Below are 25,206 nucleotides of genomic sequence, written 5' to 3'. Positions count from 1 at the left end.
CCTTACCGATAGAATCCACAAGGTCAAAATTGGTATCACCAGCTCCGATGGCAGACCTATCAGTAGTGGTGTTCCCTAGGGATCTGTCCTGAGAATCCTACTGTTTGGCATTAATTTTTCAGAGGTCCAGACAAAGGGCCTGTGGCTGGCCAACTTTGCAGATGACTGTAAGTTGGGTGCTGTCATTGACTCCCCAAATGATGTTAACATACTGCAAGAGGGTCTCACAGCAACAAATGACTGGTTTCAAAGTCATGGACTTAAGTTAAATGCAAAAAAATGGAATATCATACCATTCAGCAAAAACACAGCCCCTACTGATTACAACATCAACGGGAACCTCCTCAGCACACAACCTTTGGTGAGAGACCTGGGTACCCAGGTTGACAGCAATCTCACATTTGACCATCATGTAGCGGCAGTGGTCAGAAAAGCCTTTTACTTGGTTCATCTCATAAGTAAAGGGATTGCGTCCAGAAAAAAGGAGGTTATTACCTCTCTGTACTCCTCCCTCATTAGGCCTATAATTGAGTATAACGCCCCATTTGGTATGTACCTTTCCAAACACCTGCATCAACTGGAAAGGCCAAAGAAATACCTCACAAAGAGAATCTGTGGTCTCTAACACCTGTCCTGTGTGGACAGGCTCAAATCACTATCACTCTACTCGGTATCGTACAGATTGCTCAGAGGTGATCAATGTCGCGCCTACAAGGCAATATCAGACCCTGCCCTACTAGAGATGCTCCATATCCATAAGTCTAACTCCTTGCGCATTACCTGCTTGAAAGGACAAAATCTAACATGTGACATCAACAAAACCTGATGGAGAGACCAGTTTGACTTCCAGAGCCTGCCCCATCTCTGGAATAGACTTCTCATACATGTCAAACAGAGTATCTCACTGACTGTCTTCAAGTGCAACCTTGATGAGTGGATGGGAAACCATAAATTTGTCCCAGGAGTCTGCCCTACTAGAGATGCTCCATATGCGTAAGTCTAACTCCTTGCGCATTACCTGCTTGAAAGGCCAAAATCTAATATGTGACATCAACAAAACCTGCTGGAGAGACCGGTTTGTCTTCCAGAGCCTGCCCCATCTCTGGAATAGACTTCCCATACATGTCAAACAGAGTACCTCACTGACTGTCTTGAAGCGCAACCTTGATGAGTGGATGGGAAATAAATTTGTCCCAGGGGTCTGCCCTACTAGAGATGCTCCATATCCGTAAGTCTAACTCCTTGTGCAATACCTGCTTGAAAGGCCAAAATCTAATATGTGACATCAACAAAACCTGCTGGAGAGACCTGTTTGTCTTCCAGAGCCTGCCCCATCTCTGGAATAGACTTCCCATACATGTAAAACAGAGCACCTCACTGACTGTCTTCAAGTGCAACCTTGATGAATGGATGGGAAACCATAAACTTGTCCCATGGGTTCCACCTTTGTCCCTCATTGACAGGGGTAACAGGTGCTGAATGAGGATTCTTTGTTGGAGATAAACTCTTGGTTAGGCTTGTAAGGGCCCCAGGGCCATTAGTCTAGTAACCTCCTATGGTCCTAGGATGCTATGAAATGGAAAACACATACACATCTAGGAATGCAAAAAACAAATAGAACACACACACACACACACACACACACACACCAGTGTCTCAACAAATAAGTCTATAAGGTGTAACACCACAAAACCTAATGTACTGGTCATAGGTGACTCCATTGTGAGACACGCAGATGTTCCTCTCAACAGGCTGGATAAGGAGCGGGTTACGGTTAACTTCCTGTCAGGTGCCAGGATCCATTAAGTCACTCAAGCCACTCAACAAGAAGTACTGGTATGACTCTGTCATAGTCCATGTGGGGTTGAATTACTTGAGACATACCTCACTGGGCTATATGAAGAGAGACATGACTAAGCTCTCAGATTGTGTCATAGGTAGGTATAAGCCTAGCCTTAAATAGTATTCTACCTTCTCCAAGGATGATGCCACAATACAAACAAAAAAATGATTGACTTTAACAATTAGCTTAGCTTCTTGACTTTAACAATTGGCTTAGCTTCTGGTCTCAGTCCAAGGGGATCCAATATCTATCAGCCTGGGAAGACATGGTCGACAGGTCATGCTGCTTTTCCAGGGATGGTATTCTTCTGTCTCCCCTAGGCTTTTGGACACTGGCAAAGGCATTACCCACTCCTATTATGCCTTTTTTAGGCAGTGTCAAAATAATTAACCTTCCAACATAACAAAATCCTCTCTAGATAAACTCAGGATATTGCTGCTTAATGCTAGGAGTCTAAACAAGAAACTACACTCCCTGGGAGCACTCCTTAATTTGGAAGATGCTGACGTCTGTGCAGTCACTGAGACATGATTCAAAGGTGCGAAGAGCATCTCGGACATGCATGGCTACAATGCCTTCCGTATATCCAGATCTCAAACTGAGCATGAATAAGTACACCCTTAGACTGGTCAAACAATATGACTCTCTTGTGCTACTCCATGTCCAATTAACTACAGACAAAGCCCTCTACCACCATGAAAAGGAAAAGCACACTGCATACTTGGACTTAATGGAGTCACTTGCCATACAGCCCAATACCTTACTCATAGGTGATTTTAATTATCCTATCATTGACTGGGAAACATACATCAGCACAAACACGCTGGCTCAGAGGTTCTTGGACTTTTCAATGCAAATGCTCTGGAACAGCTAGTCAGTACACCCACAAGAGGCTCAAATGTACTAGATGTAGTACTTAATAACATGGGAGAGCATTGAACCCCCCCACAACCGTGTGATGTTCTCCCTGGTAAGATCGGACCATAAATCAGTCTCATTCAATGTAATTGTAATTATAAGACCAGATACCCCATCAAGCTAAGAAATGCTTAAGAATTTTTCAAAGACAAATTATCTCCTACTAAGTAATGGTATAAGATGTTTCAAAGCAGATAACATGGACTGCTATGCAGAGGTGTACACCAGTACCCTATATAACCACTTAAGCAGTTGCATAGAATCAGCTGTACCTGACTGGTTTGAAACAAAGTCTTCCCAAAAAAACAAGCCACCCTGGTGGACCTCTAGTATAAACAATAGAAAGAAACTAATGTCCAAGAACAAGTTGGAACTGGCTCAGCAGAGGAAGAAATCCATCTAGCATAAACAAACAAATCAGAGCTCTTGTCTTGTCCTCCAAAGCTAATTATGAAGTAAAAATAGCTTCCCTAGCTAAGGATAATCACAAGCTGTTCTTTAACTACATCCAAAATCTAAAAGGGAATATCCAGCTATAAACTGAACTGTTTGTGGATGGCACCAGTCATACTCATCCAGAGGTAATATCCAACCTACTAGCTGACAGATTTGGAGCAAACTTCACACCTCTGTCCCCTCCAGTCATCCACTAAAGTATACCTGCCATCATTCATCAGCCTATTATCTCAAAAGACCAGGTCATCTTGGTGCTCTCCAATGTCAAAAACATGACATCACTGGGACCAGACAACATCCCAGATTGCCTTTTAAACAACGTAAAACATGACCTAGCAGATCCACTTGTATCCCTGTTTAACCACAACCTGTGAACTGGCTATGTTCTGGCAGAATGGAGGAGAGCAACAGTAATCCCTCTGCACAAAGGGGGGCCGTCAACTGACCCTGGGAATTATAGGCTCATAAGCTTGACTAGCCTCATCTGCAAAGCCATGGAAAGAATCATTATGGACCTTATAAAGAAGGACATAGGTCAGCTCCAAACTCTGGACCCAACCACATTTGGATTCATGAAAGGTAGATCATGCTTGTTAAACATGGTTGACTTCTTCTGGAAAGTCACCAAGGCCCTGGACAAGGGAAAAAATGCATACCACCTATCTTCACCTAGTTAAGGCATTTGACACAATCCCAGTTGGGAATTAACCTTAACATTACCAGATGGGTAGCCAAATGTCTCATCAAAAGGCCAGACTGTCAAAGTGGTTGACTTCACCTCTAGCAAAGGACCAGTCAACAGCAGTGGTGTTCCACAGAGTTCTGTGCTGAATCTCTTACTATTCAGAATTTATTTCTCACAGGTCCAGGCAAACTTGGATGGTCTGTGGCTGACCTAGTTCACTGATAATTGCAAACTGGGAAGAATAATTGAGTTCCCCAATGATGTTAATATACTGCAGACATGGTTAACACAGACAAATGTCTGGTAGCAAAGCCAGAGATTACAGCTAAAAGCAAAAAAAAAAAAATGCATTATTATTCCTTTGGGGAAAGCTGAGATCCCTGATAATTACATTATAGACAGCATCCCCCTACGTGTAGACCCAGTGGTACATGATCTGGGTACTCAGGTTGATAGTGATCTGAACTTTGACCTTCACATATCCACAGTAGTAAGGAAATCCTTATATGTGGCACATCTTATAAGCAAAGGCATCACATCCAGATCTAAGGATCTTATAATTCCATTATTCTTGGCCCTCATCAGACCAATAATTGAGTACAATGCTCCCTTTTGCATGTACATCACCAGACAGGTGCAACAATGGGAGAGACTACAGAGGTTTCTCTCCAAGAAAATACAGGCTACACAAAACAAGTCGTATGCAGAAAGACTCAAATCCCTGTCACTGTATTCTGTCTCCTACAGGTTTCTAGTGGGTGACCTGTGCCTGGCTTACAGGGCAGTCTCTGACCCAGCCTGAGGGAAATGCTACACATTCATAAATCAAACTGCACAAGAATCACTTGCTCCAGGGATCTTAATCTAGCCTCTGAGATGAACAGGTCATGCTGGAGAGATAGATACATTCCCCAGAGACTGCCTCTTCTCTAGAACAAGCTTCCAGTTCACGTGAAACAGAGCACCTCCCTGACCCCCTTCAAATGCAACCTAGATCAATGGATGGATGACTGAAAATTCACTCCTGGGGTGGTGCCCATAACCCTCCTGGACAGAGGAAGTCAGTATTAACTACCGTAGACCCTTACCTCTGCGAAATTCACTTACCTCAACTCACCAATAATCGAGGCAACTCGGGATAAATATGGCTAGGCTTGCAAGGGCTCTAGAGCCATTAGCCTGGCAACCTTCTATGAACCTAATGCTGGCTTTAGCTGTGCTAAGGAAAGTAATTGGGCAAGGTTAAGGATTACAATTGGGATAACTGGGTCTCTGATTTGATCTGATTTATGTCCATTATATTAGAGAAGGAGCCAAGGCAGGCACTCCCTCTACTCAATTACTTTAGTACTATTAGAGAAGCTCAAAGATTTAGAGGTGGTCTGTCTTGGGTGTGCTTCTTTGAGGTGGAAGGAGAGAAATGCAGATACATGGCTCAAGGTAATAGTAGATAAGCTTAGGCTCATGGAATCTGCAAACACAGAAGAAACCAGCAAAAGATTCAAAGCATGTTGGGCTAATAACAATGATCTATGTGCTTGGCCATCATATCCTTTGATGCATGTGTGTTCTCATTGGAGAAAGGGTCACCTTGCCTTGAAATGTTGAGCCAAAAAACACATTTGACAGGCAAGACATTCTCTCTTACTGAAAGCAGGATTTTTGGGGTTAAGTTAGAAGTAGGAGCAGGGGGAGGTGTCTCCTTTGGGGAATAAGTTACAGACCTTATCTTTGAACCACTTGACAGAGATAAGTCTTTGACATTTCCATTAACATTAGAGGTGCTTGAAGCAATTTTAGCAGACTACCCCAACATCCAGGGTAGGCATGAATTGATTATTGTTTTTTTTTTCATTCAGCTTTCCTCTAAAGGCAAATTTTACCATCAAGTCATGAAGTTGTTCTAACCTTCAGTCTGTCTCAAGAAAAATTGAAATACTTTAGGAGCTTATTACCTCGAAAGTTACAGCCGGCAGGGTGGCAGGTCCATTCCTCCCCCCTCCCCTTTATATCTTTCAAGTGTCTCCCCCCACCCCCAGGTTTGAAATTTAAGAAGACTCCGGGAGAGTGCAGGGCATCTATCACCTTTCCTTTCCATCAGGCAAATCACTGAATGACAGCATTAGCAAGGCTGACTCTCAAGTGAAATATTTATCTCTGGGAGATGCCATTAACATCATATGTACATTTTCTGGCCACTGCCTTGCAAAGACAGAGATAGAGTCAGCCTTTCACCTGATCCCTAGTCAGCTGGAGGACTAGCCTTTGCTGAGAATGAGTGCTGAAGGACTGTTTTACTTTGACACAGAAATGCCTATAGGGTATTCAGTGGCCTTATCAATGTTCAAAAAGTTTAGTCCAGCTATGCACTGGGCATGGCAGCAGTGAACCCTGCACAAGATGGCTGTTTATTATTTGGATGATTTTCTGAATGTGATTTTTTAATTTTATTTATTTTTATTTTACATTTGTTGACCAGGCTAGTCCAGCTGGATACATGTCCATTTTCAGCAGAGGCCCGGGGAGAAAAGCTCCTCGAAAGTAAAGTACAATATTATATATAAAAACAAAACAAAATTTCACAGGTGCAAGTACAATACAAAATTAAGCTATTTGATACATGAAAGATCATATAGATGTGAGTAGAGTAGAATATAAGGAAATATGTTCACTTCAAAACACATATGATTGCAGAATCTTATGATAAGTATCTTTTGTTAGCATAGTAGGTAGTCTGAAAGACATTTTTGGATATAGATAGAGAATCTAATCAATTTTATTTTAAGGCCTGTTATATTTATGGTTTTCATTAGGCAGTTAGTATATACAATAATAAGACAGGTATCTTTGTGGAAAAAAAATGACATGAGAGGTTAGTCTGGGTTCGTACAGGTGCCTTATCTTTGAACCACTTGACAGAGATAAGTCTTTGACATTTCCATTAAAACTAGGGCTTTTCCACACAATAAACAAAACATGCTGGAGAGATAGGTTCCTGACCCAGAGACTCCCCAGACTCTGGAATAGACTGACCATACATGTCAATGCAGATGAAGGTGCCCATGAAGGCTCGGCAATCTTTTCACAATTAGGTCAGGAATTAAAGGTTTCTCCTTCAATGGGGATGGAGGAAGGACCATATGTTCATAGGCTGGTACTAGGCTAATGGCCCTAATGCCTATACAAGCCTAGCCATAACAATTCTCTGGCTATTTCTTCCCACACTATTTACTTTTCTGGACCCCTGTCTAGCAGGGAAACTGATGTAATCCCCGGGGTGAATTTCCTTTCTCCCATCCAATCATCAAGGTTCCTTTTGAAGAGGGTCAAGGAGGCACTCTGCTTGACATGCATGGCCAGTCTATTCCAGAGTCTGGGGAGTCTCTGGGTCAGGAACCTATCTCTCCAGCATGTTTTGTTTATTGTGAGGATAAGGTTTAGACCCCTGGAGCATATGGCTCTGAGGGATTGGGATTTCTTTAAGTGTAGCATGTCCAACAGCTCTGGGTTTGACATGGCCTTGTATGTTAAGCAGAGATCGCTTCTGAATTGACGATATGTGACAGAGTATAGCTGGAGTTTTTTAAGGCGGTCAGCATAGGGCATCTGCTTTAGGCCTGTGATTCTTTTAGTGAGGTATTTCTGCGGCCTTTCCAATTGTTGCAGATATCTTGAGAGGTACATACCAAATGGGGCATTGTATTCTATAATGAGTCTAATGAGGGATGAGTACAGTGGGACAATGACCTCCTTTTTTCTGGATGAAAAGCCCTTAGTGATGAGGTCTGCCACATAGAAGGATTTCCTGACAGTTGTGGCAATGTGGCTATTGAAGGTGAGACCACTGTCCACCTGTGTTCCTAAGTCTTTATCACACTTTCGGTGTTTAGTGTACTGCCACTTATGTGGTAATTCATGGGTACATGTTTTTTCGGGGATAACTATACGTTTCTTGGCATTGAGCTTGAGCCATTGGCTCTGGTACCAAACATCTGTTTCTGTAATGCCCTTTTGTAGAGTATCCATATCATTTGGGGATTCAATAATGGCTCCCAGTTTGCAGTCATCTGCAAACTTTGTTAGCCAGAGTCCCTTAGTGTTGGCCTGTACTTCAGAGAAGTAGATGCCAAACAAAAGCGGTCCCAGGACTGAACCCTGAGGTACTCCACTTGTCACTTGTTTGGTGCTGGATTTGGAGTCAGCTACCTTTACAGTGTGGGTTCTGCCAGTTGGCAACCCATCGAGTGATGTAGGGATTAATGCCCAGCATAGTAAGTTTATCTATGATTCCAGATTGGGGGATGGTGTCAAAGGCCTTGGTGAAGTCCAGATAGGCTGTGTGGACTGCCTTACCCTCATCCATGGCTCGGGAGACTGATTTGAAGATGTCAATCAGGTTCAGGAGACAAGATTGGCCCTTGACAAACCCAAACTGGGTGGGGTTCAGTGTTTGAAGTTTGTCAATATCTTTGTTTATAAGTTCCATGGTAATACGTTCCATGGCCTTGCAGATCAGGCTCATCAGACTGATGGGGCAGTAGGTCCCGGGATCCAAGGTGGATCCCCCCTTGTGGAGTGGGATAACTGTAGCTGTGCGCCACTCAGTGTGCATGAAGCCTGAGGTGAGGTTATGATTAAACATGACACTTAGGTGAGGTACCAGTTCATTTTGTAGATCATGCAGTACACAGCCCGGGATGTTATCTGGTCTCATGGATGCTGTATTCTTAGCTCTGAGGAGTGCGTTTTTTACCTGTGTGGCCATTATTACCGGAATTTGGCAATCTTCCAGTATTGAGATGGGCCGTTTAGGGGGTGAGAGGAGGTTGAAGTTGGCACTGATTCGATCTGCCAGGATATTGGCAATATCCTTGGGATCAGTATATTTAATGCCATTCTGATGTTGATCAGAGCAGATCTGAGCATTGCCATTTAGATTCTTGACATAGTTATAGAATGCCTTGTGGTTGTCTTTGGAATCTTTGGCAATTTTATTTTCGTAACTAGCTTTAGAGGGTTTTATGAGGGATCTCAGCTTCGTACTGAGACTGGTAAGGGAATTTTTTGTATCGTGGGATTTTCCTCTTTTCTGCAACAGTTTCTTCCTTTTGTTGTAAAGTTTGTTTATGGCAGGGGACCACAAGATTGGCTTCCTTTTTTGGAGGAGAGGATCTTGGTTCTATTTGGGATTGCACGATTCATGCATGAGTGGATGTGCTCGTACAGTGCCTTAGTGTAGGACTCAGCAGTTGAACTTTCAGTTCCCATCTGTATGGGTGTCATGAAGTTTGTCACTTCTGACTTGAGTAGCATGAAGTTGGCTTTGGAGAAGTTTTTTATGGAGATTTCCTTACTGGGTAGTGTGGGTGGGATGTGGATGTTAAGGCTGATTAGCTTGTGGTCTGACCAGACCAATGTGGGGGTGATCATAGGTATGGAGCATCCATTTCCCATGTTGGTAATTACCAGGTCTAGGATATTGGAGCCCCTGGTGGGACTATGGATTAGTTGATCCAGGGCGTTGGAATTTATGAATTCCAAGAACCGTTGAGCAAAGGTGTTAGTACATGAGTAGTTTTCCCAGTTAATGGCAGGGTAGTTGAAATCACCCAGTATTAGGGTGTTTGCTTGTATCTTAATATTTTACAGTATGTTTAGAAAGGTGTAGTGAGAATCTTGGAGCATGGTGGGGGATCTGTAGCAAGCTACAATTTGGATTGCAGTCTTACCTTTTGTTAGTTGCACCTGGAGAATTTCACATGCATTGTGTTGGGCAACTAGCCTGGTGGTGGTGTGCATATCCCTGGTGAATGTGGACACTCCTCCACCTTTAGTGTTTCGATCCTGGTTTGGTGGCCGAAAAGTGTGCTATGAGTTGTAGCCTAGTATTGCAGGTATACAATCTGGAGCTTTGAACCAGGTCTCAGTTACTGCACAGATATTGATGTTCTCCATTTTTAGGAGTGCCTCGAGTGTGCATTTTGAGGTTTAGACTTATGAGTAGCATTACCTTCAGATTTTGCATGCTTGTACCTGTTATGGTGGTGGTTTTGTCCTTTGAACATTGCCTAAAAAAGGCACTATAGGGGTGGCAAGAGCCTTAGCCAGTAACCTGAATCCCAGGGGCGACAGGTGCAGACCATCTCTGGCAAAGCATAGTGGTCTGTAGATAATGTCGTCCCAGGCAGACAGATACTGGATCCCCTTTGAATGACACCAGAAGCTTAGCCAATTGTTGAAGTCAATCATTTTGTCCTTATATTGTGGTATCATTCTGGGCAAAGGCAGGATGCTACTCAGGGCTGGAGTCATACCTGCCTGGGCCACATGATCCAAGAACTCTTCCGTGTCTCTTTTGATATAGTCCAGGGAGGTATGTCTCACGTCATTCACTCCAACATGGACAATGACAGAATCCTATTTGTACTTGTTGTGGAGTGACTTGATTGCATGCGTTATGTGGCAGATCCTGGCACCGACAGGCAGCTGACTATAATTTTCTCCTTGTTCAGCCTGGTGAGTGGGACATCAATGTGCCTGACTATAGAGTCACCTATGACTAAAGTGTTAGGTACGTTGTCTTGTCTTAGGGGCTGTTACTGGGTGGCACATTGGTGTTGTGAGCTATGTGACACTTTGGTTGTGATTGGTGTTTGTTTGCATTTCAGCTTTGGAGGTCCTTGTTTCTTGGGAAGGTAACAGTTAAGGGCCTCCGCATATGTGGATTTAGTGTTGCTATCACTGGGTGTTGGTTCATAGGTTCATAGGTTGGTACTAGGCTATCAGCCCTAGGGCCTATACAAGCCTAGCCATAACAATTCCCTGGCTATTTCTTCCCACATTATTTACTTTCCTGGACCCCTGTCTAGCAGGGAGACTGACGTGATCCCTGGGGTGAATTTCCTTTCTCCCATCCAATCATCAAGGTTCCTCTTGAAGAGGTCCAAAGAGGCACTCTGCTTGACATGTATGGGCAATCTATTCCAGAGTCTGGGGAGTCTCTGGGTCAGGAACCTATCCTCCAGCATGTTTTGTTTATTGTGAGGATAAAGTTTAGATCCCTGGAGCATATGGCTCTGAGGGATTGGGATTTCTTTAGTGTAGCATGTCCAACAGGTCTGGGTTTGACATGGCCTTGTATGTTAAGCAGAGATCGCTTCTGAGTACGATATGCGACAGAGTATAGCTGGAGTTTTTACAGGTCAGCATAGGGCATCTGCTTTAGGCCTGTGATTCTTTTAGTGAGGTATTTCTGCGGCCTTTCCAATTGTTGCAGATATCTTGAGAGGTACATACCAAATGGGGCATTGTATTCTATAATGAGTCTAATGAGGGATGAGTACAGTGGGACAATGACCTCCTTTTTTCTGGATGAAAAGCCCTTAGTGATGAGGTCTGCCACATAGAAGGATTTCCTGACAGTTGTGGCAATGTGGCTATTGAAGATGAGACCACTGTCCACCTGTGTTCCTAAGTCTTTATCACACTTTCAGTGTTTAGTGTACTGCCACTTATGTGGTAATTCATGGGTACATGTTTTTTCCCAAAGGGGATAACTATACATTTCTTGGCATTGAGCTTGAGCCATTGGCTCTGGCACCAAGCATCTGTTTCTGTAATGCCCTTTTGTAGAGTATCCACATCATTTGGGGATTCAATAATGGCTCCCAGTTTGCAGTCATCTGCAAACTTTGTTAGCCAGAGTCCCTTAGTGTTGGCCTGTACTTCAGAGAAGTAGATGTCAAACAAAAGCGGTCCCAGGACTGAACCCTGAGGTACTCCACTTGTCACTTGTTTGGTGCTGGATTTGGAGTCAGCTACTTTTACAGTGTGGGTTCTGCCAGTTGGCAACCCATCGAGTGATGTAGGGATTAATGCCCAGCATAGTAAGTTTATCTATGATTCCAGAGTGGGGGATGGTGTCAAAGGCCTTGGTGAAGTCCAGATAGGCTGTGTGGACTGCCTTACCCTCATCCATGGCTCGGGAGACTGATTTGAAGATGTTAATCAGGTTCAGGAGACAAGATTGGCCCTTGACAAACCCAAACTGGGTGGGGTCCAGTGTTTGAAGGTTGTCAATATCTTTGTTTATAAGTTCCATGGTAATACGTTCCATGGCCTTGCAGATAAGGCTCATCAGACTGATGGGGCAGTAGGTCCCGGGATCCAAGGTGGATCCCCCCTTGTGGAGTGGGATAACTGTAGCTGTGCGCCACTCAGTGGGCATGAAGCCTGAGGTGAGGGTATGATTAAACATGACACTTAGGTGAGGTACCAGTTCATTTTGTAGATCATGCAGTACACAGCCCGGGTTGTCATCTGGTCTCATGGATGCTGTATTCTTAGCTCTGGGGAGTGCATTTTTTACCTGTGTGGCCATTATTACCAGAATTTGGCAATCTTCCGGTATTGAGATGGGCCGTTTAGGGGGTGAGAGGAGGTTGAAGTTGGCACTGATTCGATCTGCCAGGATATTGGCAATATCCTTGGGATCAGTAAATTTAATGCCATTTTGTTGTTGATAAGAGCAGATCTGAGCATTGCCATTTAGATTCTTGACATAGTTATAGAATGCCTTGTGGTTGTCTTTGGAATCTTTGGCAATTTTATTTTCGTAACTAGCTTTAGAGGATTTTATGAGGGATCTCAGCTTCTTACTGAGACTGGTAAGGGAATTTTTTGTATCGTGGGATTTTCCTCTTTTCTGCAACAGTTTCTTCCTTTTGTTGTAAAGTTTGTTTATGGCAGGGGACCACCAGATTGGCTTCCTTTTTTGGAGGAGAGGATCTTGGTTCTATTTGGGATTGCACGATTCATGCATGAGTGGATGTACTCGTACAGTGCCTTAGTGTAGGACTCAGCAGTTGAACTTTCAGTTCCCATCTGTATGGGTGTCATGAAGTTTGTCACTTCTGACTTGAGTAGCATGAAGTTGGCTTTGGAGAAGTTTTTTATGGAGGTTTCCTTACTGGGTAATGTGGGTGGGATGTGGATGTTAAGGGTGATTAGCTTGTGGTCTGACCTGACCAACGTGGGGGTGATCATAGGTGTGGAGCATCCATTTCCCATGTTGGTAATTACCAGGTCTAGGATATTGGAGCCCCTGGTGGGACTATGGATTAGTTGAACCAGGGCGTTGGAATTTATGAATTCCAAGAACCGTTGGGCAAAGGTGTTGGTACATGAGTAGTTTTCCCAGTTAATGGCAGGGTAGTTGAAATCACCCAGTATTAGGGTGTTGACTTGTATCTTAATATTTTACAATATGTTTAGAAAGGTGTAGTGAGAATCTTGGAGCATGGTGGGGGATCTGTAGCAAGCTACAATTTGGATTGCAGTCTTACCTTTTGTTAGTTGCACCTGGAGAATTTCACATGCATTGTGTTGGGCAACTAGCCTGGTGGTGGTGTGCATATCCTTGGTGAATGTGGACACTCCTCCACCTTTAGTGTTTCGATCCTGGTTTGGTGGCCGAAAAGTGTGCTAAGAGTTGTAGCCTAGTATTGCAGGTATACAATCTGGAGCCTTGAACCAGGTCTCAGTTACTGCACAGATATTGATGTTCTCCATTTTTAGGAGTGCCTCGAGAGTGTGCATTTTGAGGTTTAGACTTATGACTAGCATTACCTTCAGATTTTGCATGCTTGTACCTGTTATGGTGGTGGTTTTGTCCTTTGAACATTGCCTAAAGGCACTAAAGAGCCTTAGCCAGTAACCTGAATCCCAGGGGTGACAGGTGCAGACCATCTCTGGCAAAGCATAGTGGTCTGTAGATAATGTCATCCCAGGCAGACAGATACTGGATCCCCTTTGAATGACACCAGAAGCTTAGCCAATTGTTGAAGTCAATCATTTTGTCCTTATATTGTGGTATAATTCTGGGCAAAGGCAGGATGCTTCTCAGGGCTAGAGTCATACCTGCCTGGGCCACATGATCCAAGAACTCTTCCGTGTCTCTTTTGATATAGTCCAGTGAGGTATGTCTCAAGTCATTCACTCCAACATGGACAATGACAGAATCCTATTTGTACTTGTTGTGGAGTGACTTGATTGCATGTGTTATGTGGCAGTTCCTGGCACCGACAGGCAGCTGACTATAATTTTCTCCTTGTTCAGCCTGGAGAGTGGGACATCAATGTGCCTGACTATAGGGTCACCTATGACTAAAGTGTTAGGTACGTTGTCTTGTCTTAGGGGCTGTTACTGGGTGGTACATTGGTGTTGTGAGCTATGTGACACTTTGGTTGTGATTGGTGTTTGTTTGCATTTCAGCTTTGGAGGTCCTTGTTTCTTGGGAAGGTTACAGTTAAGGGCCTCTGCATATGTGGATTTAGTGTTGCTATCAGTGGGTGTTGGTGGTGTGAGTTTATAAGGGCTATGTGTTGCTTGAGGTATAGTGCGGGTGTTAACCTTCTCCTCTTGACTGTCTAGCACAATCTTAGGTGAAGAGAGCTTTGCTTCCAGTTTGGCTATGTAAGTGTATCTCTCACAGGTTGTAGTGTTAGGTGGTAGGAGGAGAGGGTTGTCTGTGTACACGAGGCAATTGCTGCATTGTCCCAGAATGCCCCGATTCACCAGGTGGACAGGAGAAATCACCGGAAGCTGACCCTTGGACATACAATAATGCCTGGTTTGGTGTTTTTTTTTTGAAAAGTACAGAAGCTGTTTTCCCTTCCCTTAGCAAGGTACTTTGAAATTATAGGTTGTTTTGTGCCTATAATTAATTTCTCCTTATTAATAAGGAGAGTTGAGTGCTTGTATCAGTTTAAGGCTTCCTGGTGCTTTCCAGCAGGTATTAGAGCAAATGCTAGTCAAAGGGATGCTTAAAGGTAAGATGAAAAAAATGGTTTATCCTAAACACTGCAGTGTGCACTAGAGAAGTTAGATGTGAAAGTAGGCAACTTGAGTTTTACCTGTCTAAAAAGTTAAGTTTTAGTGGAGATTCACTATTTTTAAAACAGCAAGACAGACTGAAAGGGGGTGATCACTTTTGTATTCTGGTACTATGGAATACAGTAGGATGGCCAATAAATGTAAATAGTTGAAGGGGAGTGATTTCACAAAATGATAATTTTGTGCTTACTCACACAAGCCAGTGAAAGCAGAGAGGAAATGAGATATATGGTCAAATTAACATAAGAGGCAGGCAACTAGAAAGACAGTGGTATTTAAGAACAGAATAGTAACAGGGTGGGAAAAAAAATTCTGAATGACTCACAAGAGACTGGGGTCTCTTTTGAAGTTTTAATATGCAGTTAAAAGCAGAATAGAAGTGAAACACAAGGTAAAGAAAACCAGTTAAATCTTTTGTGTTTCTGGAGTATGAGTTTGACATTACTGCTTCCACTTTTAGGTTGCCAGCCATTAAATTGGGTAATTTATGGGAGCACATAACTTTTTGAGAGCAAAGAAGTTAGGGTGTGCCAAGTTATACAGCTCCTGGGATTGCTTAATTTTGCATGCAGGGCAGTTTCCCCTGGTAGGATTGTCAGTAAAGCATTTGCTAACCTAATTAAAGGTGACAAATCAGAAGCACAGAAGCACCATTGGGTCCATGTCATGCACCAAGTAAAGGAGGACCTTCTTACTAGGCGCTTCTGTTTAAAGGATTAGAATGGTATCTCCTATTGGCTAAATGACTGGGTTTTGTAATCTGAGCTGCATCTGTTTACTGATACTGCAGAGGAGGTGGTATAGGAGCTTTTTTTCAAGGTCATTGTTTTTTCTCTCCCTGGCTGGACAATTGATCCTTTTGTGTTTGTAAGCATACTACATTTTTCAAACTAATGCCTATCTGGGTAGCCAATTTTGTTTGGCAGGACAAGCTCACAGATACCAGAATAGTCTTCCATTCTGATAATCAAGCGATAGTACGGGTCCTCTCCAAGACAACTCTCATGTCCAGTAGAACTCAGTCTATACGTAATCAGCTCATTCTTCATGATTTGTAGATAAACTTATCTGTTAAGGGATTTCCTATTCCGGGCAGAGTCATTGAAGAAATTAGCTGTCTATCTCATTTGCAGATTGACAGATTCAAGTTACTGGATCCAAAATCCCAACAGTCGCCCACTGCCAACCAAGCATTCTTTTGGTTAATTTGCAAAGAATAGCAGCATCAGTAATTTCCCATTCTTGGTCCCACAGCATTAAGAAATCTTACAGATCATCTCTTGAGGCACTTGTTTTACTTATATCTGCCCTTGTACCATTGTTTGTTGGTCAGCATTCATTCCTAGACTTTGGAGGATCAGCATGTCATCTTTGATTGCAGCTGAGACTACATGTGAATTTGTTAACCACAGAATTTGTAGGCTTGCTCCAGCATTATCATTTCACATTGTGGAACATTGCGACTTTCAGGATAAAGATCTAGTCTGGTTTCAGCCAAATCGTATTTATTTTAAAGACATTGGTTTTGACTTGTTCAGCTTACATTTGTCTTTTGTGATTGCAGATTTGTTACGATTTTCTTTCTTGTTTTGAAACATATTTTTATTTTCATATTAATATTGAACAGGGAGGCACTGGTGGTATTGTTAGTCCTCACTTTCTACTTAATTTACCTGATTACTTATCATGGTCAGGAACAAGGGGAACAGGCAGGATTTCCTGGAGGGCTGCCTTGGGATTTTGATCACACCTTTTGGTTTACTACCTGCTTTTCTGGGTCACTTGCACTGGTGTAGAACTTGGGAAGTGTGAGTGGAGGCAGACACTATCCTCCCACTGGGATAAGCCCTTAAATGGTATGTGGATCAGGCAAAGCCACTGTGGGGGGGGGGGTGGTGGTATTGGTATGGCCCCTGAAAATGGTGGCCCTAAGTGTGTGCAGTTTGTCAATTCTGTCATTGCATGAACTATTGGTTATATGTTTGCACAGTAATTAGTATATGCTCAATAAAAGGTTGCAATGGCTATATTGGTTTGGAGCATTTAATATTAAAAAGATCAGGTAAAAAAAATTGTTCTGCTTGGATTGTGATAATGTTGGAGATCACCACTCAAGCTGTTCTGCTAAGCAATGGGAGAAAATGGACTAGACTGAAGGAATAGGGAGTACTTCTGTGGATAAGAAGTGGGAGTTGTAGATGCATGCTAATAAATAGATTCTTTCTGTGTGAATTAAATCAAGAATAATATATAACCCAAACAGGTCTGTATACATCTGACAGAGTTCATTTAGGATTGGACATCAAGCAGATCTGCCTTTTTTCCATCTTCTCTTTGCTTTTGGTTATTTGATATAATGTCATAATGGAGTCTACCTCCATATCATGAACAGCTAACGAAGACAAGGAACAGAAAGAAAGGCTCTTTACAGAGGACCTCACTGTAATTCTTTGTGACCTGTATCACTCTCCCCGTCAGTTAGTTTTAGGGGTATGCAATATTGGTTATGATTACACCTTTAACAAAGTGTAAACTGAGCTATGTCTGGGCCATTCATGCCATGTGATGCTATAATGGCATCATTCCGTTTTCACTGGCACACGATTGTCCACTTTTTGGAAGCACCATTAAATTTAAGGATATGTTGGGTGATGCTGACAACCCCATCTTGCTTCATTTTCACTCTCATTCCCATTGGAACAAAGCCTTTCTACTGACATGATTATTTTAATAAATGTGTTATCCTCTCTAAGTGTATATTTAAGACTTAGTGCAAACCCTCTGCTCTAAATGGACCAAATCTATCACTAAATGTATTTTGTTTCAGCATAAGTACATGTGACACTCCATTCCCACCTGCTTTGAGAAGGTGACATAGATCCATTCTGCATTCCTGGACCTTTCACTTGGAAGCATAAATTCAGTGCTTAAACTTAACTTTTCAAGCACACAGAAGAGCTTAAAGAAGACCTTCCATCAAGCAAAGTATCTGGAAAGGGAATTAGTATTTTCACACCAGAGTAAGCAATACTTTCTATTAGCAAATCCACAGCCATCACAAATATTATTTTTAAGTCAAAGTCAAAAAAATGTCAAAGTCAAAAGTAACTTTATTGTCATTTAGATCTACAGAAGGGTAGATTAAATGAGATTCCATGCAATCAGCTCACCATGGGACAGACAAAAAAGAAACCACATAGATCGAAAGACATGCCCTTGGATTAATGAAAGCTCTGTGCAAGATTAAGTCTATTCTTGCATGGACCGGATCATTCCCATTCAGCACAGCAGTGAGCCTTGCATATTCATGAAGGCATGCTGCTGTATAACCTGCATGGGCATGATCTGTGAACAAGTGCAGGGGGCGTGTCCAAGCATTGCTCACACAATAAACATGCCCCCTGCACAAAGGAAGTGCCACACGGCACTTTGAAAACAAAAACAGTATCTGTGGACACTGTTAGCATACCCACAACTGAACAGATACGTGCAGAATGTCCAGATTTGTACCTCATATGTCAGGTGTCTTCCTCTTACTGTCCTGGCAAAGAGCTGAGGCTTGAAGTCATTGAATAATGAAAAACATTTGAATCTAAGACTCCACATCCTTCAAGTAAGTCATGCTAATGCAAAACCTATTATTCATCAACTTCCTAAGTTTGTAAGAGCAATATTTAAAATCTGTCCCACTTTGCCCCCCATCATGTTAGGCTTTGTCCAGATTTTATGCTGTAAGAGGTGGAGAGGTATGACTGTTAGCTATGTGCACATCCCTAAACTAAGAAAAATAAAACAATATTTTTTTCCCATCCCAGCTAAAGTTTAAACATAGGTGAGTGGGTGTGCGCATCACGCAGATGTCTAGCATAGCTTAAACATAAGAAGGAGCTAAATAGAAATATACAGCCAAACTAGCCAAAGTGAAATAGCATAGTGGTTAGAGCTTTTGCTTAGCATGCAGTCATTCACAGTTTAAGCCCCAATGCAGTCCATTCATTTTATACGTGAAAAGAGCACTAAAATTATCTTTTTTTATAAATAGGTAGTGAATAATATAATATATATTTGTTAACCAGGGTAGTGTAGCAGGTCCAAATTCAAGGTGTTAGTGTAGTACAGATGCAAAACCCCCATATAAATACACATGCCCCATACAGTATAGCCACAAAAGAATATAATGTAATGAAAGCACATAGAGGGATGTTATGGAAGGTAAACATACATATTATAAGATGTCATTAAGAAGGAACCAACCCCACAATCCTGATAGTCCATAAAATGAAAGCTGAACAACACTAAATTTTGCTCAACAATGCTTAGCCAGTATAAGCATTGCTTAAATCTAAATACTTACCAATAATAAGCGTAGCTAAGTGGATTTGTGCACTGGTAAGCTGTGCAAAGCATCTACCCCTTTAAGCAATGCTTATCTTAGCTAAGCGGCTTTGCCCGTTACTTAGCTCAGCTCAGCATATTCAAAATTATCCAATCACAGCAAAGGGTGGGAAATCAGCCCTATTTAAATGTCGTAGGTGGGAATACAACCATAACTAGTTGTAGCTGATCAATGCAGACACTATGGCTGGAATTGGTGAGGGTGTGCTCTTTCGAGCGCAGTGTTGGGGCATTCACGACTCCAGGGTCATGGCTGGACTCCTTGTAAAAGGCCATGAAGGGAGACTGCTGCAGGACCAGTACCAGGGCTCCCAATACAAAGCAGAGACCTGGGACCATCTTGCACATGACCTCACCAGTGCTGCTAGTATCCCTTGGATGGATGAGCAGGTCCAGCACCATTACGTTGATCTGAAGTGTAGGAAGAGGTATCTCTTGGACCAGTGGATCCAAAATGCACAGGCATGGAATATCCCTGAAGTTTCATAGTTTCATAGTATAGTACTGGGCTATCTGCCCTGGGGCATTTGTAAGCCTAGCCATAGAGATGTGGCTTTTGCCACCCCATGAAATTGTACAGAATAAATTTAGAATACTGTGCATCTGTCTAGTAGTGACACAATGAAGGTCCCCTTATATAATAGAATTAGTTTACTGTGGCCGTGTCTAGCAGTGACACAGATGTGACCCCTGGGATAAACTTACGATCTCCCATCCACTCATCAAGATTTCTCTTGAAGAGAGTCAGTGAGGGGCTCTGCTTAATACGAACTGGGATCTTGTTCCAAAGCATGGGAAGCCTCTGGGTTATGAATCTATCCCTCCAGCATGTCCTATTCATACTTGTGCCGAGGTTTAAGTCTTTAGCTCTCGTGGTCCTGATGGATTTGGATTTTTTGAGGTGGAGCATGTCCATCAGATCCTGATTAGACATGGCCTTGTACATCAGGCAGAGATCACCTCTGAGCAGGCGGTATGCTACTGAATAGAGCTGAAGTTTCTTTAGTCTGGCAGAATAAGACATATGTTGGAGACCCTTGATCCTCTTGGTGAGGTACTTTTGTGGTCTCTCCAGCTGTTGCAAATGCCGGGTGAGGTACATACCAAATGGGGCATTGTACTCAATCATGGGTCTGATGAGGGAGGAATATAGGGGTACAATGATATCCTTGGATCTGGATGTGAATCCCTTCATGATGAGGTGTGCAAGGTAGAATGTTTTTCTAACCACTTTGGCAACATGGGTGTCAAATGAGAGGTCGCTGTCAACTTGGGTCCCTAGGTCTCTGATTACTTTTCCGTACTCAGTGGGTTGCTGTCTATGTGATAATTTGTGGGTACTTTGTTTTTCCCAAAGGGGATGATTATACATTTTTTGGCATTTAGTTTAGGGCCGTGACTCTGGCACCAGTTGTCCGTTTCTGTGAGGCCTTTTTGTAGGATGTGTGTGTCTGCTGGTGTATCGACTATGGCGCCTAGTTTGCAGTCATCTGCAAACTTTGTCAGCCACAGCCATCCCATGTTTGCTTTAACATCTGAGAAATAAATGCCGAACAAGAGGGGTCCCAGGACAGATCCCTGTGGGACACCACTTGTGACTGGCTTTGAGTCTGACATTGCTCCAGCAATTTTAACTTTATGGGTTCTGTCCTTTAGCCAGTTTGCAACCCATCTAGTGACATAAGGGTTTACTTTTAAGCTGTTGAGCTTATCTATGATGCCTGAGTGGGGTATTGTGTCGAAGGCCTTAGCCAAGTCCAGGTATGCTGTATGGACTGCTCTGCCCTCATCAATGGCTGTAGTGACTGTTTCGAAAAAGTCAACCAGGTTTAAAAGGCAGGATCTGCCCTTTACAAAGCCGAACTGGGTGGGGTCAAGTGTCTGTAGGTCCCCTATGTCTCTGTTTATGAGTTCCATAATGATTCTTTCCATAGCTTTGCAGACCAGGCTGGTTAAGCTTATGGGGCGGTAGTTCCCAGGGTCTGTAGAGGCACTCCCCTTGTGGAGTGGGACCACTGTTGCTGTACGCCAGTGTTCAGGTACATATCCCGAAGTAAGGCTAAGGTTAAATAGCATTTTATGTGTGGGTTTAGCTCCTCTTGAGTTCACGTAACACGCAACCCGGGATACCATCAGGTCCCATTGATGCTGTGTTTTTGCTTTGTTTAGGCGGTTCTCACTTGGACATCTGAGATGACAGGAGATTACATTCAGCTGGGATAAGTATTTCTTCTTTTGGGGTGAAGGAGGAGAAATTTGCACTGAACCTGTCAGCCAGAATGTTGGCAATATCTGTGGGTTCAGTGTATTTTTGTTGTTTTGAACCAACTCTGAGCATATCTGAGGGTTTCCGCCCAGGTTTCTAACATAGCTGAAGAAGGCTTTGTGGTTATCTTTAGTGTCCTTAGCGATTTTTCTCTCAAAGTTGGCCTTGGATGTTTTATGAGAGAATGTAGTTTTCTGCTAATGTTGATCAGAGATGTCTTCCCTTCATGGGATTTTGCTCTGACGTGCAGTAGCTTCCTTTTGTTATACAATTTGTTTATGGCTGAGGTCCACCAGACAGGACGCTTACCTTTGGTGGAGAGGGACTTGGATTTGTTTGGGATTGCATGATCCATGCATTCTTGGAGATGTCCATAGAAAGCATTTGTGAAGGATTCGGCATTGTGGGATGTGGTATCCACTGGCACAGTGGGCTTAAAGGATACCATCTCAGTCTTAAGAAGAGTGAAGTCTGCTTTTGAGAAGTTTTTCACTGTGGTCTTTTGTGCTGGGGGTGGAGGTGGGATATGTATATCCAGGGTGATTAGTTTGTGGTCAGATCTCACTAGTGAGGGGTATACGTCCGGTGTGGAGCATTTTGTCCCCATGTTTGTGATGATCAGGTCTAGTATATTATCTCCCCTAGTGGGAGAGGTGACTAGTTGTTCCAGTGCATTTGAATTTATGAATTCCAGGAACCTTTGGGCTAGGGTATTAGGGCTAGAATAATGTACCCAATCTATGTTTGGGTATGAAGTGTGGAAGTATCAGTATCAATTATTGTTCTGCAAAGTCCAGCCTGAGTATGTAATCAATAGGTATGCATAAATAGTTATCGGCTGTACAGCTGCATATGAGAGGGCTGCAAATATTGACACACATGCCAGCAGGCTGCTAAGGCTGTGCTGGGAGGCTGGCGAGTAAATTTCTAGCTTGCATTATTCAGGGTAAAAAAATAGAAAGTAGTAGATTGTCAACAACTAGTAGGTAGACTGTGTACTGTGTGCAATGAATAAAGGACTGTCATCAGGTGAATAAAGGTCTCTGTAACATTGAATAAAAATACAAAACCCAGACTGTTGTGTTTACTTTGTCGTGTTGTGGTAGGAATATAAATGTGCACAAGTTCTGCATAGTTATGTGTTTCTGGTAGAAAATAACTGTTTCATGCAACTATTACTGAAAACCTAACACATATCTGTTGTCTGAAAATTGCAGTACAGTTGTCATTACCTAGAGTATTTGTCTAACTACAAGATCAGATTGTGTAAACCAGAGAGTACCAGGGAGAAAAAAAGTCAAGCATGAATCAGCAGTTCCTCAGTAGCTCATTGTATGAAACACAGCTGTGGTGTACCTGCTTGCACAAACAGGCATGGTTCGAATCCTGGCAGTGGTAGTATGCTGAATGCATATTGTCAAAGAAGAATATGTGAATATTTGTATAAATGGTCAGGTAGTATTAACATAAATTACCTCCACAGGTCTGTGAGGTAAGGAAATGTTTATAATAGCTGTAAGAAGGCTTTACCAACACAATCTGTGTTCAACATATCCACTGTCCAACCCGAAGGCTGCAAATGACAGCAAGATAAGTACATACACCAAGCACTTTGTTCTGATACTTTCCCTCAAGTGTCACAATGTCACGGCTAATGGTCACAATAACCAGGGAGACAGATAGAAACCTTGGTGGAGAATGTCAGAACCACACTCCCCAAGCATGAGTGCTGGGCATTCCTGTCAGTGTCACATATGTAACTGAAAACGTGAATATGTGTAGAAACAGTCAAGTAGTGTTAACACATACTTCTTCAACAGGTCTGCCAGGTATGGAAATGTGTCTATTAGCTGTAAAAGGGCTTAACCAATACACTGTGTATAATAATCTCACTGTCCATCCCCTGGCCATAGGTAGATATACAGTGAGGTCAGCCATGGAGAGTAATGAGAAGAGTAATGATCTGTACAGTTGTTGAAAATTGAAGCCTAGACAGTTGTTAATTGACCTTTCTCCCTCTCCTCCACCCTATCTGCACCAATACTTCATACACATTAAATGGGTATGTTCATCTCCAAGCCTACTGTTGAGACATGTGTTGTATTGTTATACAAATATTGAACCATTTGAATTTTAATGTTCCCTGTTCAAATACTATCATTGGTGACCTGTTGCTATCAATGTAACTTACATGCTGTTACAATGCCTACTGTGGTTCCATATATACATGAGTTCTGTTTGCTATGCAACTGCTTCAATTCTGTTTTATGGGGTCAATCAGAACACCCATGCATGCTGTTATAACTAATCCTGAAATGTGCTGTTCTTGACTAACCACCATATTTTTAAACTCAAACACCATAGCACATCTGGGAAGGCAGATCCTGGTGTATCCACCTGTCCCATCTCATCTGGCCATGGCACTGGGCCCCAGCACATCTGGGACCTAACCCAGGCCTTCCTCTTCCATTGGTCCTGCACCACCTTTGGGTGGAACCACCTCAGGAGATGGGGCTCACCCCCCCCTCTGAGAGTAGGTGTGGAGAGGAGATCATCACCTGCAGTCAGGTCTGGGGATTGTTGCACAGCATCCTCTATTCAGAGTATGGTGATCAGCTGCGCCAGCTTGGGGGCTGCCTGGCACATCTTGGGCACGTAGCCTGCCCCTCCTGCACAGTCCCCAGCACAGCCACCTTTGGGGCCGTAAAGGATCAGTGGTGACTGCCCATGAGTGGGGACGTCAGTCCCACTGTAACCATATGGGGGCTCATGTGCGTCTGATTCCCAACCACCCTCCCCATCCAAGGTGTTTACCCCCACATGTCTTCTATACCACTCCTGTCAGCTGTCATGTCTGTCTTGTTTGTCTTCCTACCCAACTTACCTCCCCAAATGTACTTTACTATCCTTCCCCAGCATCCAATTCTCACCTTATTAAAAAAAAAAAAGGCAATCTGTCCCCCCCAAAAAAAAAAAAATGTTGTCCCATACATAGCTGTCCATTTCACACAAGTGGCCACTGGACACATGTAATCTGGTATAATTGGCTTAACAACACAATATTGTTGTCCTTCTCCCTCTCTCAGGAGTTTGAGTGTCCAAATTCACCTTCAAATTCTGTACAAATACACAGCTGTTGCTGTATCAGAAATGGACAGCTATGGATCTTCCCTACACCCATCCTGCACATCCCTAGCTGTCTTATCACCACTTTCCTATCACCCCTTTTTTTAAACAAATTAGCATAGGGGTAAGTGGGAGTAAGCTGCAATAAGCAGCAGTAAGTGGCAGTAAGTGAGTTTGCATGATGCTAAGCGATGCCTACACAGATTAAGCAGTTTCCCGTTTAACTGTTTGTTGGCATCGCTTACCATCACACAAACCCATGCAAACTCACTTACAGCTTCATAAAACTGCCTTAATCACCCTGTCAACATCAGACACTGTTCTGCCCAGCAAAAAACAATTAGCCCTGCCAAGTCTTGTACACAGGACCCTGTACACCACAGTCAGAGTAATATACCGCTACACCATCTGAGCTGTAATAATGAATGCTGTTTTTTCAAATATATCATTCAGTACAGGTATAGAATAGTAGGGAACAAACACTGTGGAATCAGTCATGTTTAGTATATATAAAGATACACATATAGATATTATGGTGATAAATAAATATGAAAAAGTATAAACATCAGATATATGGAACTATACATTTAAAACAAATGCATATAGAATATATAAATATATATT

The sequence above is a fragment of the Protopterus annectens genome, chromosome 2.part2, assembly GCF_019279795.1.
Source record: "Protopterus annectens isolate FY-2018-M chromosome 2.part2, PAN1.0, whole genome shotgun sequence".
In the NCBI taxonomy this organism is placed as follows: Eukaryota; Metazoa; Chordata; order Ceratodontiformes; family Protopteridae; genus Protopterus; species Protopterus annectens.
The sequence above is the reverse complement of the archived record's forward strand: the minus strand, read 5'-3'. Positions refer to the sequence as shown.